This window comes from Rhinolophus hipposideros (assembly GCF_964194185.1).
Source record: "Rhinolophus hipposideros genome assembly, chromosome: 7".
Taxonomy (NCBI): Eukaryota; Metazoa; Chordata; class Mammalia; order Chiroptera; family Rhinolophidae; genus Rhinolophus; species Rhinolophus hipposideros.
Window position 1 is genome coordinate 48943217 of NC_138053.1, and position 11464 is coordinate 48954680.

General features: G+C 40.3%; 1 protein-coding gene across 4 annotated transcripts in view; it reads right to left on the bottom strand.

Moving 5' to 3' along the window:
• The window catches only part of ZFYVE16 (zinc finger FYVE-type containing 16), a gene marked incomplete at its 3' end in the record, with an annotated part of 44483 nt that extends 43226 nt beyond the window's left edge, over nucleotides 1-1257 (bottom strand). For 3 of the 4 annotated variants that reach the window (XM_081053331.1, XM_081053330.1, XM_081053333.1), the window contains exon 1: nucleotides 1109-1257. The remainder of the gene's footprint in view (nucleotides 1-1108) is intronic. The other variant, XM_081053332.1, reaches the window with a different exon arrangement.
• Nucleotides 1258-11464: the final 10207 nt, after the last annotated feature.

Below are 11464 nucleotides of genomic sequence, written 5' to 3' on the forward strand. Positions count from 1 at the left end.
TTTGGGAAAGGCTTAAAATATAATTTTAAGCAAGAAAAGCAGGCAATCCAACTGTATATAAAAAAAAACTCATCTTAATTCAGAAAATGCCATGGGGAAAAAAGACTCGAAGGTGAAAAGACAAAATATTACCTGTGGTTGATTACCTTTCAATAATGGAATTACTGTTGATTATTTTTCCTTATTCTTTATTACATTTATAATTTTTGACACTAAGCATGCAGTTTAATATCCAGGGGACAAAAAAAAGGAATTAACTGGAAAATTATGCAATACTTCTTCTACTAGACCAAACCATGAACCTTCTGCCAATTCAAAAGACAACAAGCTGAAAATAATAAAGGAACCTAAGTTGACCGACAAATTCCCTATTTTGTCAAATAAAAACAGAAACTTATCAAATTGACGGGCTGGTTTTCATTGAGTCTAACAAGAACGCCCTTAGTCTGGAATGTAATAATTTACTATCACAGTAATACAAGTAGGTTACCAGTGCAAAAGTTAGTTCATCTTTTGGCATTTTCCAACGGGACCCAAGCAGAGGTATTGCGGCAGGAACACTCCCGCATCCTTCCGGTCTAAAACGGTGCGAAAACGCCTCGGGGCGGGAATGGGCTTTCCCGAGCGCACCCGCGGCGCTGACGGACCCGCCGGCGGGGGCCGAGTCCTTCCAGAGCACAGGCCGCCCCTCCCGGGAACGGCGCTTCCCTCCACAGGCGCCGCCCCCACCCAGCGAGGCGGCCGGCCCTGGGGGCGCTTCTCCCTCCCCCCGCCGCGGCCGCCCGGACGGCTCCCCCCGCAGAGCCCAGTGCTCCAGGCGGCCCGAGTAGGTGGGACCCGGCAAACAGCCGCCGAGATTCCCCTCCTGGCGGGATCCGGCCGTCCAGGCTTTGCCGAGGGGACAAGCGGTTTGAGGGTCGTGATTCCCCGAGCAGCGCAGGGGGATCGGAAAAAGGAACGGGTCCCGGGCCCAGACTCGGCCCCCGGGAGGAAGAGGGCCGGCCAGACCCAGAGCCGAGGGACAGAGCGGCCAGCAGCTACCCCGCCCCCTCCGTGAAGGCAGCAGGGGTGAGAAGAGGCCAAGATGCCTAGGACGAGGGGCTCTTACCTCCCCACACCCCCGCGGAGCTCTCTGGGGACGCGACGCGACGCGGCGCGGAGGCGTGAAGAGCAGCCCCGACCCGGAGTCCCGGGAGGGAGCGACGCCCGCTTCAGATTAGTTTCACGGACCCGGGAGTGAGCAGGCCGCGCAGGCGCAGAGGAGGCTTTCCTACGGCTCACACGCCCCCTCCCTGCGCGGCCGCGGCCTCCCCGGTCCCGAGGCGCCTGCGCGCTGCGTTGCAGGGGCTGAGCGGGGGGCGCCGGGCTTCCTACCGGAAGTGCTTGAGAGGGTTCTGGGATGACGGCGACAGCTGAAGACCGGCCTTCGATGTGGACTCGGCTTCCCACTAGATGCTTTGGAGCCGAGATCGGGAGGCGACCCGCGTCAGTGTCCGGCTTCCTTTGCCCTTCGCTGACCTAGATGCAGCTTCCCCCGCCCCCAGCCTCCTGCAATCTCGGAGCGCGCGCAGCGTGCGGGGCTTTACCGGACATACCCGCCGGCCAGACGGCAAGCCCGGCCTGCTCCCCGCGCTGCGGTCCTCGAAAGCCTAACTTTTTACCTCAGACTTGTTTTGCAACGCCCCCTCCCTCCCCCTGCAACAGTGAAAACGCTCCTAACCCCCCGAGCGTCAGGCCCGCCCGCGGACCCGCTTTTCCCACCTCGTTGCTTCAGTTCTGCTTTTTTAACGGGGGCCTCAAACACGGCCGCCTCTCCTTTCTAAAAACAAAAGCGAACTAATCTGATGAGGCAAAAAGTGTCACTCATGGGACGCGTATTTGTGCTTGTGGAGCTTCACTGTTTTCACCACACGTTTGTTGCCTATAAATGTCAACGAGGGACTAAGAGACACCTCTGTGTGGGGTCAGGATGTGATTACAGGCTGGGGGGGGGGGGGGAAGAATCCGTCCGCTGCCAAAAGGTTTTCCCAGCCCCGATTTCATACGGGTCTAGCAGAAGATGTCGAGAGTTCCAATATCTCAGAAGTGTTTCAGTCAGATGTGATTTGTGGTGAAACGTTTAAGAATCAATGTTCAAATCCTCAATCTGCAATTTACCACTGTAGTTTCCGAAGATAATTCATCTTGATTTTCTTTGTCCCGTCTTGATTTCCCAAACCTCTGACAGGGAACGGTGTAGTTTTAGTTCAGTAGTGAAACGATTGATGGCTTAAAATAATTTACTGACCATCTGCTATGTGACAGGCACCGTGTTAGATGCTGTGCTTCTTATCTCATTGTAGCCTAAGTAAGAATAATTCTACAAGTACCGTGTGCATTTTGTCTGCTATGTGGTATGCACTGTATTGTTCACAGATAAAATGGGATCATTGCCTTTATTGGACCACAGTCTAATAACAGAGACTCACGTATTCAAGTGCATATTTGGGATAAAAGTATATAGTACAGTATAACGACAAAGACTAAAAATAGAAGACACTAAGACCTTAAATAGATAAATGGGAAATGTATACACGTGAATAATCAATTCACAAAATAGGAAATTTAAATGCCTACTATATATTGTATTGTTATTCAAACTCATTAATGACATGAAGACAAGAAATATTATTTCCCATGGATCTAATTAATCAGTTTGTTTAAAGTATGAATTGGTTAGGGTAGAGTGATATGCGCACTCATATATCCTGTTGGGGATCTAAATTAGGACAAAGATTTTGGGAAGTTATTTGTCATATTAAGAAATGTTCACATGACAAAATTCAATAATTTTCCTTCTAGAAATTATAAGGAGATATGCCAGAATACAAAGATTTATATGGAATAACATTAAGGAAAGTAAACAAGTTACCCAGAACACAAATGTCTTTCATATACAAATTCAATTATACTTTGTATCACATTTATATTTTTATGGGTGTTTACTCTGTGTAGTGCATTATGCTAGCAGTTGTAAGGATTATAAAGATAGATAATTCATGACTTTTGTCCCCGAGTTCACAATCCACAGTGTCATTCTTTTATTTACTAGCATAAATAGTTGAGAGATTGCTGTAATAAAATAAGATTACAAGATCTTTGTGTTGATTCTGGATCAATTAAATTTCTGTGACTTTTGTTGAGTGGAATAGAGGAGAAATCTACACATCAAATGTAGTATCGAAAAGAATTCTTGGACTCATGCAACTCAACAACAAAAAAACAAACAACCCAATTGAAAAATGGGCAGAGGACCTGAAGAGACGTTTCTCCAAAGAGGACATACAAATGGCAAATAGACATATGAAAAAATGCTCAACATCACTAATCATCAGAGAAATGCAAATAAAAACCACAATGAGCTATCACCTCACCCCAGTCAGAATGGCTATCATCAACAAGACAAATAGTAACAAGTGTTGGAGAGGCTGTGGAGAAAAAGGAACCCTCATATACCGTTGGTGGGAATGCAGACTGGTGCAGCCGCTATGGAAGGCAGTGTGGAGGTTCCTCAAGAAATTAAAAATAGAATTACCGAATGACCCAGCAATCCCTCTATAGGGTATCTACCAAAAAAATCTAAAAACATTTATCCATAAAGACATGTGTGCTCCAATGTTCATTGCAGCTTTGTTTACGGTGGCCAAGACATGGAAACAACCAAAATGTCCTTCAATAGATGAATGGATAAAGAAGTTGTGGGGCCGGCCTGGTGGCTCAAGCAGTTAGAGCTCCATGCTTCTAACTCCGAAAGCTGCAAGTTTGATTCCCACATGGGCCAGTGGGCTCTCAACCACAAGGTTGCCGGTTCAACTCCTCGAGTCCCGCAAGGGATGGTGGGCAGCGCCCCTTGCAACTAAGATTGAATATGGCATCTTGAGCTGAGCTGCAGCTGAGCTCCCGGATGGCTCAGTTGGTTGGAATGCGTCCTCTCAACCACAAGGTTGCCGGTTAGACTCCAGCAAGGGATGGTGGGCTGTGCCCCCTGCAACTAGAAAACGGCAACTGCACCTGGAGCTGAGCTGCACCCTCCACAACTAAGACTGAAAGGACAACAACTTGACTTGGAAAAAAGGCCTGGAAGCGCACACTGTTCCCCAATGAAGTCCTGTTCCCCTCACCCAATAAAATCTTAAAAAAAAAAAAAAAAGAAGTTGTGGTATATATACACAATGGAATACTATTCGGCAGTAAGAAAAAATGAAATAGGACCATTTGTGACAACATGAATGGATCTTGAGAATATAATGCTAAGCGAAATAAGTCAGAAAAAGCAGAGAAGCATATGATTTCACTGATATGTGGTATATAAACCAAAAACAACAAAAGAACAAGACAGATAAATGAGAAACAAAATTCATAGACACAGACAATAGTTTAGTGGTTACCAGAGGGTAAGGGGGGAGAGGGGTGGTAGATGAGGGTAAAGGGGATCAAATATATGGTAATGGAAGGAGAACTGACTCTAGGTGGTGAACACACAATGGGATTTATAGATGATGTAATACAGAATTGTACACCTGAAATCTATGTAACTTTACTGACAATTGTCACCCCAATAAACTTTAAAAAAAAAAGAAGGGGTGGCCGGTTAGCTCAGTTGGTTAGAGCGTGGTGCTGATAACACCATGGTTGCCGATTTGATCCCCGCATGGGCCATTGTGAGCTGTGCCCTCCTTTAAAAAAAAAAAGAAAAGAAAAAAAAAAGAAAAGAAAACAGTTCTTGGAAAAGTTTGAGTAATAATTGCTGAAAAATTCCATGTATCATCTTTAACCTCTAAGGATCCAATTTATAACTAAATGGCTTCTGGACTTGAGGAAATCATCCCAATTGTATTATTAGGTTGGTGCAAAAGTAATTGCAGTTTAAAAGGTTAAAAATAATTGCAAAAACTGCAATTTTGCACCAACCTAATTACATATTTGGCTAATTTATTCCCTAGACTTAATAGTCATTACTTGGATCATCATCAGTTTATTATTTTGAAAGGTAACCAGAATCTTGATGATTTTAAGAGACTTAAATTCCACAGTAATATGAACTTCCAAAGCTGTTCCCTTTTCATAAGTAATCTGAGTGGAGAAAATACCAGAAGCAAATGAAAATAAGTATTACAATTATTCATTTGTTTCCTGGTTGGTCTTACACTCAAAAGCAATTTTAGAACTAGGGATTTATTGCTCCAAAACACAGAATGTGACCTGGAACTGTTAGTTAACCATTAGTATTTAAGTGCTACATAACTATGTTAAAACATTCATGTTATGGGGAAAAGGGCCAAAATATCTTTTTTAAAAATTATCTGCTGGCCAGGGCTAGTTAGATCAGCTATTTGGAGCAATGTCACTAATGAAGAAATGGTTATAGTTTTGGTGACCATGAAAGCTAGTTTTTTTAATGCATAAAAAAGTTTAGAAGGAAATGAGAAAGAAAAATTCATAGACACAGACAATAATTTAGTGGTTACCAGAGGGTAAGAGGGTGGGGGGTGGGTGATGAGGGTAAAGGGGATCAAATATATGGTGATGGAAGGAGAACTGACTCTGGGTGGTGAACACACAATGGGATTTATAGACAATGTAATACAGAATTGTACACCTGAAATCTATGTAAATTTACTAACAATTGTCACCCCAATAAATTTAATTAAAAATAAATAAATAAATAAAACAATAAAAAAAAGTTTAGAAGGAATTCACTAAAATGTTAACTGTGATTATCTTTCGAAGGTGATATTATGAGTGATTTCTCCCCTGTCTAGCTTTTCATATTTTCCAAGTATTTACAAAAACAAATTACTTTAATAAACCAAGAGGGAAAAATGGAACACTTTCTGAAAAGTATTGCTGAATTCGTAACTGAGTCAAATAATTACATTCATTATACAATCTCTGCAGTGTATTTATTGCAAGACTGTGAGTCATAAGAGAGAAATAACTTGTGTCTGGATACTGTCTTAGAGGTGACAACAAGGTAGTCATTCCCAGGGCTCAAGTGTGATACAGCTTCAACATTATGACACAGACTGTCTTAGAGAAGAAGTCACTTGAATACTTGCCAAATATTTCCAGTTCTCCTCTCTTCTGGGCCTATGATGCAATGTACTTTATGGCCCCCTTGTAGTTGAATAGGGCCATGTGACTGATTCAGGAAAATGAATTGTGAGAAGTGATATGTGTCATTTCCAGACTGGATCCTTTACTCACCGATGTGAGATGCTTCACAGCCTCCTTTCCCTCTGGCTCAGCAATAGGCAGGGCTTGATATTGTGGCTGCTCCATCAGTTTGAGTCCTTGAGGGATTCCAATAAACAGAGCACTTCTGGAACAAGAAATAAACCTTGTTATATGCCACAGATTTTTTGGGTGATTTCTTACTGCAATAAAACTGAGCCTGTCTTGGCAGATAAACTTTGTTTGATGCCTCTGAGATTTGTGGGTGGCTATTTTGCATTATACACTAAGGCAATGCCTCAAGGAGGCTATCTGCATAGCATTGTTTCCTAATGTGTTTTTCCCTCACAACAGAAACTCTATACTCAGAATTATGATTTGCCAGATAAATAAATTTATCTCATTGTAAGTGCATACTTACTTCTACTTCTCAGGGTGATAGAGAATATTTTTCTTTTAATTTTTTGTATTGTGGAAAGTGTCAGTCACATATAAAAGTGGAGAGACGGTGCAATAAACCATTTATCTACCTCTCAGTTTTAACATCAACAAATGGTCACATGTCTTATTTTATCTATAGATTCACTCACTCTACCCCTCTCCTCATAGCTGGATTATTTTGAGGCAATTCTCATGTATTATACCCTTTCACCTCTAAATTTTTCTACAGGTAAATTTAAAAGATAAGCACTTTACAAAGTAAAAATGATAATGCGACGAACTCCCTTGTATCCAATACCTTCACCCAGCTTTAATATGGACAATTTTGTTTCATCCATACCCTTACCCACCCATATTATTTTGAAGCAAATTCCATGCGTCATATCATTTAATTCATAAATATTTCAATATGCATCTCTAAAGAAAATAGCTTTTTACAAAAGTATAACAATACATTATCACACCTGAAAAATTTAACAATATTCAATAATGTTAAGTGTTCATATTTAGGTACTTGTGTTCATATTTCCAATTGTTTCAAAATGTTTCAAAATGTTCCAATTGTTTCAAATTGTTTCAAAATGTTATAATTTTGTAATACTTTGTGGGAGTCAAAATCCAACTAAAGTCACACATGTTGAGATTGGTTAGAGGGTGTAATAATATTACTTTCTGTTTTGTTCCTTGCAACTTAATTTTTGATAAATCATATCTTTGACTTGTAGAATTTTCAGTATTTGGATTTTTCTGCACCCAGCTCCCCATGGTATCGTGTGACATGTTTCTCTTGCCCCTATGTTTCTTATAAACTATTAGCTAGATCTAGAGGCCTAGTTTGACAGGTTCCATTTTTTGGCAATGCTACTTCATAAGTGATACGGTAATCCTCCCCTTGTCCATGTTTCACTTTACACGGCTTCAATTACTCATGGTCAACAGTGGTCTGAAAATATTAAATGGAAAATTACAGAAAGGAACAATTTATAAGTTTTAAATTGAGCACTGTTCTGATAGCATGATGACATCTTGTGCCGTCCAGTTCCATCCCGCTTGGAACATGAATCATACCTTTGTCCAGCATATCCATGTTGTATATGCCCATTAGTTATATACTGTGTTTTCCCGAAAATAAGACCTAGCCGGACAGTCAGCTCTAATGTGTCTTTTGGAGCAAAAATTAATATAATACCTGGTATTATATTTTATTTTATTATATTTATTACATATATTATATAATATTACATTATATTATATTATATTATATTATATTATATTATATTATATTATATTATATTATATTATAGACACGGTCTTATTTTACTATAATTTTTGCTTATTAATTTTTGCTCCAAAAGATGCATTAGAGCTGATTGTCCGGCTAGGTCTTATTTTGGGGGAAACACGGTAGCTACCCTCTTGGTTATTAGATGAACTGTGAAGGTATTGCAGTGTTTGTGTCCAAGTAACCCTTATTTTACTAAATAATGGCCCCAAAACACAAGAGTGATGATGTTGGCAATTCAGATATGCCAAAGAGAAGCCATAAAATGATTCCTTTAAGTGAAAAGGTGAAAACTTTCGACCTAACAAGGAAAGAAAAAAGTTGTATGAGGAGGTTGCTAAGATCTATAGTAAGAACAAATCTTCCATTAGTGAAATTGTGAAGAAGGAAAAAGAAATCTGTGCTCGTTTTGTTGTTGAACCTCAAAATGCAAAATTACGGCGGTGGTGAGTGATAAGTTGCTTAGTTAAGATGGAAAAGTCATGAGATTTGTGGGTGGGTGACATGAACAGAAAACATGTTCCAATGATGGCAACGTGTTGCACCAGAAAGCATTGAGCCTACACATTGGCTTCAGCAAGGGATCCCCCGAAACTAGTGACATCAAGCCATTTACTGCAAGTAAGGGATGGTTACACAGATTCAGGAATAGATTTGGACTGAAAAATATCAAAATTGCTAGAGACGCTGTGACTGCCTATGAAGAAGCTGCTGCCACATTCTCGGCAGTTTTGAAGAAGTTGATTAAGGAGAAAGAATACCATCCAAAGTAAGTCACAATTGTGATGAAACGAGGCTCTTTTTGAAGAAGACGCCCAATAGAACCTACATTCATAAAAGTGCAAAGGAGACTCCAGGGCATAAAACATGGAAGAATATAAAAAAAAAAAGTGGAAGGACAGATTATGTGGCATGATGTGGCAACACTGCAGAGCATATGATAAGGCCAGGTGTACTGTACAGAGCGAAAAACCCACTTGTTCGCAAAAACAAAAATTATCTGTCTGTGTTCTGGCATCATAATAAGAAAGTGTGGGTGACAGCCATCTTATTTATGGAATGTATGTACCTCAAGAAGAAGAAGGGTGAGTACAGTACAATAAGAAATTCCCTCAACAGCTATTTAGTTTTCCTGAAATATAGTTCACACAGGAAAGGGAAGTTAAATCACTGACCTTTTACGTTACTGACAGTTTTCAGAAGAATGCGTTGGTTCCCTTTTACCCTCGAAATAAGACCAATGGTGGTTGGGGGGGACGTATATAAAATGTATATACGATACTAAACCAGTTCACTAGTCCTTTTGGTATTTTTGTAAACAAATTTAAGAATTTTCACCATTGTTAATTCCATTGTTTAATACCATAATAAACCCATGTCATATCTATTGCCATAATCATAATTCTAAAAATATTATTAAAATAGTCAAAGGAATCATAATTAAATTTAAATCAGATTAGGATTTACTTACAATACTAATGTTAGCTTTCTACTTTTTTCTATCAAGTCATAAATCAGGTCAGTAAGAGAAGTTTTTCAAAATTAGTAGTTGCTTTTATATATCTAAGGATAAGCAAAACTGAAATCATCTACAAAAATTTCAAAGATACGGGCATATCATATTCGTACACAGTTACACTAATTTTGTGTTTGGACTGGCATAAGAAAACTCACCAGAGAGCAAATGTGTTAAGATGAAATTGATAATATCAGTCAATTTATAGTGAGAAGAACCAACTGTTAGTGATCTAATTCCACTGCCAGTTAATATGTAAACTGGAGCCAGAAAATGAACTGAAATTCAAATCAGTGAAGTGAAACTAATTATTCTATTTGTTACTCACTTGAATCATGATATTTTGTGAGAACAAGCTCCAAACAAAGGTTAACATCCTTTCTGAGTTACGTAAGTTTAACACTGCATAATTAGGAGGGAAAAGTAAGAACTGGGGTTGTCATCTCCTTTCCTCATGTATATTCAAGAAAAGAGATCATGTTTCCAAACATTGGGAGAAAGTTTTAGCTTTCTTCGGCTGGGGAAAAGACAAGGACTCCACCACTAGGTGGCAGAGACCAAGCCGCGCAGGCATGCAGTGAACCTCTCGGGAACTTGGCACTGAGAGGCACAGTCGGAAGTCAGTGGGAAGAACCCCTGTGAGATGTATCTCTGAGCCTGCCTGATCTTCAGTGCCCCAGAGGCAGGCTGCAGGGCTCGACAGCAGCAGCCTGCAGTCGAGCCCTGCAGAGCAATGCAGAGCAATTGACAAAGCAATGGCAATGCAAAGCATCGACAGAGCAATGGCAAAGATGGCAACCAGGGAGAACAAAGGAGCGCTCAACGTCCTGGTTTTGAGTTGTAGAAGCCCAGGATCGTTGGTGGATCTCACCGAGAAAGAGAAGGGAGTCCCAAAAATGGTTGGTTGAAGTTTCCCCCCAAACTCAGAATAGATTACATTTGATGGAGGAAATCAGGGAATGTGATATTTCTTGTCTCCTGGCATGGTGAAATAAATTCATGTCCATTATATGTAGTTATATAACGGTGATCTCTCAATAAAAAACATATAACTAGAATGGAAATCCTGTTCTCTATTATCAGAGATGATGTGTTTTTATCAGCTTATTTTTCGGTAACAGATTTTTTTAGTCAGTTTAAAGGTGTATTTTCTTTCATAAAATTTTCTTCCTTGCACATATAATAGCAAGGAAGACTGGAGAACTGTCTTTATTTGGGCAGGCCCTGCACCCAGCTGAAAATTCTAATGGGAGAATGGATACTGGGAAGAAATAGTTTCTGCCACACTCTATTTGAACCAAAGTGCGATTGGGAGTGCCCTTGTTGCAAGAATACATTAATATTTCATCAAATAGCCTGGATCTGAGCAGGCTCTGCATGATTATTGTAACTCCAGAATAAAGGCAGACTTTCAGCGACACGGGAACACACGATGAATGATTACATTGTCGGTGTATAATCTTCACCTTCAAAGTCAAAGACAAAACCCCTCCCGCTTCCCCTCCCTAGCCATGTTTTTTAGGAAGAGTGTCTGCTGTAGACGACTCACTTTCTCAATGCCTTTTTTCATCTTCAACCTATCCAGAATTTCTTCTCCCTAATTATTCTACTTTTCTTGCTAAAGCCAACAGTGACCCCCATGAAACTAAACTAATTAGGTGTTTTTCTGTCATCTTTCTTGGCTTCTCAGCATCTAGCAAAGAAACTTCCTCTTTCTTGAAACCCTCTATTCCATTGGATTCCACGACACAACGCTCTTTAAGATGCTCCTTCTAACTCTCTTTTTAAGCTTCTATCAGAACACAAAATGATGGATCTCCTAAGAGCTCAGTTCTAAATCCTTCTCTTCTCCACCACTACAATAGATGAATTCACTTAGCTACGAATTATCAATTGTCACCATATGCTGAGGATTCTCAAAATTACATCTACAATTTGATCTTTATTCTGTTTTGCAGTATTTTCTTTTTTCTTTCATTGCCTGAGCAAGCGACTAACTTGTCTTTGATTAG